Here is a 6,026-nt window from a genome sequence, read left to right on the forward strand (position 1 = left end):
CTCTTCTGGGGTGTCTGAAGACAGCTACAGTGTACTTACATATAATAAATAAATAAGTCTTTAAAAAATGTGTTTATTATCAAAGAACTGTTCTGATAAGAATGCACTATTTACTTGAGCCAGCAGAACTCTTCCCAGGATGTATTTTGTGGGATATTAATACAGGTTAGGAGTAAGACAGTTGTAGCAAGTACTCCATGACCTTTAATAGAGAACTGAATTCAGTAAGACAGCTTCATAATAAGCAACATTTCTTAAAACCTCTAATGTAACTATGCACATTATCATTCTCTATGAATGGTATATAATTTATAAAATATATTTCACAGTAAAATTCATCTTTGTACAATAATATTTGACATGGTCAGTGCTTTAAGACATTGACTTAATCAGCAGAACAAGCACGTGGGTCATCTAAGACAAAATACAGAGGGTATGGATTATGGCTCAATAGTAGAGTTATTTTCCTTATTTGCCTTTCATGGCTGTGGTCCTGGATCCTATTTCCCAGTACTTATAGGTAACCAATGAGAGGCTAAGCATTATATCAGAGGCAGCAGCACATTCTAGTAACACTTCTTCAGTAAAGGGAAACTTTCATACATTATAATTGACTTAATGGGGACATCAGCCAAATGTCATCCAGGTTATGCTTTTATGCATATGGCACATGTTGAGCCCCAACCACATGGGTCAGAAGGAAACATTTTCTTAGGTGGTTTAGTAATTGCCTATGAGAAAAGAAGAGTGGCTGAGGTATCCTAGCCACAATGACTGTTGGCAATGTTCCATAATATGATAGTTTTGAAGGGGAGAATATCAATATGGTTTCCATATGTAATACTTTGATTTTGACTCTGGATTAATTTTAATTTAGTCAAAATCTCTACCACACACTAGCATTCATCCAGTGGAACTTCAGAACATTTTCTCGTAGTAGAGTTCCATATTGAACACATATACATGAATGGATTATCAAAGTTAGATTCCTCCAACAGAAAATTCTAATTCCAATGTTAAGTAAGAAAAACCTCAACAAGGGGAAATCCCTGCTACTGCAGTGGAATGCATAAACCTCAACATGCTAGGAGGTCTGTTGCTTTAAAACTTGAACTATATTTTCAAAGAAAGAATTGCTATTTATTTCTACTGTACAAGCCAGCATGTAGATAGAATTAGGATGCATATATTCAATAAAAGAATAATAAATGCCCATTGTATCCTGAAATTGAATTATTGGCTGCTAAGTATGCTGCCTTGATTTTATTATGAGTTTTTTCCAGAGAGTAGAAGCCATGCTCAAATTCTGACTTAATTTTATGTAAGGTGAAGAAATAGGAAAGAAGGGTGATTCTGTTTCATGTCAATAGATTGCTTCCTGGGATTATTAGGAAACAAGTTGTCTTCTAGGAAATAATTGACATGCAACTAAAAGAAATCCATTTGGATCAATTGTGGGGAAAGGATATGATTTACTCATTGCTGATCAGCAAGGCCTTCACATTGTAGCTCTTATGCTGACCATAGTATTTTATCATTCCAGAGAAACAACAATTATGCTGCCATTTGCTTCAATGAGTATAGAAAGTTCTCTTGTGTCCTTTAGTTATACCTGGGATCACAAAACAAAGGCAGGGGGACCTAAGTCACACTTGCTCTGCAATAAAAAATTAAAAATAAATATAGTCTTTATATTTACATCATCATCTAAACACATAGTCACAGTTTTTAATAGAAAAAAATTTCTTCTCAATTGTCATCATCAATGGGATAAGCAGATATATTGTTCCTAAAAGACCTTTTTCAGGTATCCAGTATCAGAGAGGGTTACTCAATTGTAACTTAACAAGTGAATTTAATAGGATTTAATGAAACAGATTTATCAAAGTTTCTAGTAATTTAAATCAATGCTGAACATATTTTCCAAAAGGGAAATTGGCATTAAGATGAAAAAGTCACAACAGAAGTAGATAATAAATTTGTTTTTAAAAATGATAAGAAAATACCCTACATTTTCACAAGCCTGCAGCTTAATTTGCCTACCTTTCCCCTTTCTTAATAGCTAGGCAAAATATATATTCACAGTGTCATGAACTTACTCTGAGGTAAAGAAACCAAGTTGAGAGTCAGAATAACATAAGTATTGTAGTTACAGACACAACTTCTTAAGCTTTTAGCATAAAATTTTGTTTCCCCTTTGTTGATGAAAATGATGATGTGTCATCACCAAGCTCTGGGACATATTTTGTCTCCCAAAGGATATTTGTTGGAATGAAAAGTTTAGAGATGCCCTAAGGGATAAGAATGTGTATGTATCTACGTTCACACTTACACAGGAATATAAAACATATAGAGCAGAATTACAAGATACTGACAGGTCACTGAGCTCAAATTATTTTTGTATCATGTTAACATCTACAAAGTTACTGTTATAATAAAAAATTTCACCAGTAAAACCAAACACTGGAAATGCACAATTTCTTTATCCATTTCCCCTTCCACCTGGATCTTCAACAGTATCCACTTGCAAGCTTGGGTATCTTGGCTGTGACTCTCTTTTGTTTTAACAATCTCTAAACCTTAAGAAAAGCCCAATGAGTAGCATTTAGGAAATAGAAGCTATGCTGAAAATAGATTGGCTTCCACAAGTTGCACAGAATCAGTAGTTTCATTTTGGCACCCATGGCACAGAAAGAGAAAATGAATAAAGGAACAAAGCCATGAAGATTATACTTTCTCTTGCCAAAAGGCTCCTGGAACCACAAGAAAAAAATATGTTGGTAATGATCTCCGCTCTCCATGAAGCAGCTTTCTTCTAACAAAGAACATTGCTGGTATTGGGCCAAATTAGACTCTCAGATATTCATATGTTCTTCTTTAGCCAAGTTCCAGTGCATTCATAAGTGTTTGCTTATATTATAAGTGGATTATGTAGGAATAATCACATCATGGAAACTCAAAAGTACTTGGAACAGATTTAAATTTTTTTGAAATTAGATGCTCATTAATATAAGCTTATTTCTAGCAAATTATAATTGGCTGTAGTGTGTCAAAAAACCCACAACATACAATGGGATAGTTCTAAGAACTCCTTTGCATAGATTTTGAAGGTTTTGAAAATAATTCACAAGTGTTTTTGAAAGATAGATGACTCTGAACAATATCAACTATACTCTCCATATTGAATCTCATGTGGTCATAAACTATAGAAATAGCCTGCACTTTCATAACCATTGATAGCCAAAAGAAGTTCCAAAACTTCACTAAAACACACAAAAAAATACAAAAACAGGTTGACTTTATCAATTGAATAAGAGAAAAGTAGCTTTTACATAATGTGTACAAACATTTTGCTGTCTCGTAAATTTTTATCTTCTTCCATGTCTTAGTGATTTTTTCATTATTTAATTGATGGTTTCCAACATTATATAAACATCCAAACAATGGACAGATTAACCATTATTTTTTCTCTTGATATGAAATTGTAGGAGTTTACACTTAATGCCAATTAAAGTCTGATACTAGAACACAGAGATCATGAAACAGAACACATCATCAAGATGAGTCACATGACAGTAAAAATGGTATCATGCAGCCATGCAATTTAGGTCGACTATATATTTGAAATAAACAAGCATTTTGTGTTGCAACTCTGAGACAGAACTAGAAACTATACCTTATAGAATTGAAAAACCAGTCTTGCAAAAATCTTCCATTGTTACCAAACTGGCCACTGAACCCTTTCAAATCAACAAATATGTCACCTCCTGGAAATAGCAAACTCCCATTTCCTACATGAAAAGAAGCATGTTATTCAAGGACTATCCACAACACATTTGGTTTGCCACCATATTAGGTACTTGGGATGTTATCAATCTAGACGTGAAAAAAACGTGTTTTCACTCACTGGTCTATGTTCACCAGGGATCCTGGTGAATCCTTGTTTGAAAGGGCAAAGTATGATTGTAAATAATATTAAAATATCTCCAAGGAAAGCCTCTGAGGGATCTAATGCTACTGATAAATGGTTATTAGGAGTAAGAAAAGAAGAGTTAGTTCTGCTATGTCAACATATCTGCCAGGAGGACAATCAATCATCTGAAAGAAGACATCTATCTTCAAAACATTACAGGTGAGAAGAGAACAGTAACATTCAACACATTGACAAACACTGAATTTACAGGTTTGAAATGACAAATTGAAAATAATTTACCTCTTCTAGAGAGATTCCTAGCTATTCGCTTTCTAATAATCCATATCTAAAAACATTCATGACAGTGTACACATTGCTCTACAGCTGGTGCTTGAAAATTAACAGATCTTGTCAAAGTATGTGTAATAAAAGGGGGTTTAAAGTTATCCAGTTGTTTACTAAATCTAAAATCTTGCCAAGAAAAACAAGTTTCTAGCCAAATGTATAACTGAATTGAACTTAATCATTAAATTCTTAAGCAACATTTTTATTACCCAAACCAAGATATTTAGTTTTGTTGCCAGTATAGTAAAATCACTGTGTGTGTGTGTGTGTGTGTGTGTGTGTGTGTGTGTGTGTGTGTGTGTAGTATGAGAGCAAAGAAAGCAGATCATATTAAAATGCATTGTATATATTGAAATAATAAAATAATAGTCATTGGTCAAAACTTCTTGTGTTCGTTAAGTTAAAATCAGTTAATTTCTTCTAAGCTAAAGCACTATGAGGTGGAATTTACCCATTGAGAAGGGCCACCATTTATATCTACAGGGAACTAGTTATTGACATCAGGACTCCTACTCAAAGTAGATGATTTAGATTAGCAAAAGTATTAGTAGAAAATAAATGCAAATGTTTTATTCCATTACCAAAATTAACCTGAACATTGATGGATAAAGACTTCCCCCTTTCCTGCTTATGAACATTTAATTTTCTTTTTGGAAGAAAGAGAAAGGGATATTTTGAAGTGTAACATTTTGCTTTTAAAACTATGAACTGGAGCTCACTGTAGGTAATTCTCTTCATAACAAACTCTAAACAAAACATGGTGTCATTATTTCCCGTATTAGAAACATGGCTGTAATGAGGATTCTTATGAAATTGCAAAAGAACAACTTGATATAGGAACAAAGTCACTTATAGAATATATTTAAATGTTATGCAAAGATGCACTTCAACTACAGTTGTATAGATGAATGTTGTCACATCCAATGTACACTGGAAAGCTCCACCAAATAGGAATGACCAGAAGATAATTTCTTACTGTAAAAGAACCTATCACATGCATTACAATATAAAACAGTCATTTGGAAAGTTAAAATTCACATTGACAAAAAATAGAATTATCACATTCTATTATTATGCATTTGTAATGTGAAAAATCGTGAAATTTGATACATGCAAAAATGATGGAAAGTCAGTAAATACCCTTTCTGGCCAGAAGAGTTATGTTAGAGATAGATTTGTGACATGGACTGGAATAAACACCATAACAATCTGAGTTTAAGTAAGCAGAAAGTTGAGTTCTCCAAACCTGAATTGAGCTGGAAAAGAAAAATGATAAAAACAACCTCCTCATGGTTTCCTTAAGACATGCATTCACTGTGGCAAAGTGCAAGTGGACGTGCATTACAGGGGGAGTCTGGGACTGCTTCAGCGAAATAAGTTGATCATAAGCATTCTTCCAAAGCAATGCAGAAGCTTTATGGAGTGGAGAAGAGACAGACAATTTGAAACATTCTTCTCATTATTTTCTTTTAGAAGTGTTATTCCTCAGCTGACTGCTGCTTCAGGAATGCAAGGTGATGGGAACAGATTTGGGTAGGTGTTGGCTACAGGAGCAAGCAATGTTGGCAGCCAAAATGAAATAGTGTCATGACATCAACCGAAAATGTTTCAGCTGCAAGAAGCAGGATGCTGCAGGCTTTGCTAAGATGACTGTATTCTACAGTGTCCCATATGACACTGCATAACACAGTCACCAGTGAGCAAGGGTCTCCTATAGCTGCCACAGGGATCGAACAATACACAGCACACCAGATGGCAATGCACAATC

At 34.2% G+C, this 6,026-nt stretch overlaps 1 protein-coding gene across 4 annotated transcripts in view; it reads right to left on the reverse strand.

The window, feature by feature from the left end:
* Fgf13 (fibroblast growth factor 13) overlaps nucleotides 1–6,026 on the reverse strand; it is a 517,884-nt gene that overhangs the window by 193,902 nt on the left and 317,956 nt on the right. The window lies entirely within an intron of this gene.

This window comes from Mastomys coucha, chromosome X, assembly GCF_008632895.1.
Source record: "Mastomys coucha isolate ucsf_1 chromosome X, UCSF_Mcou_1, whole genome shotgun sequence".
In the NCBI taxonomy this organism is placed as follows: Eukaryota; Metazoa; Chordata; class Mammalia; order Rodentia; family Muridae; genus Mastomys; species Mastomys coucha.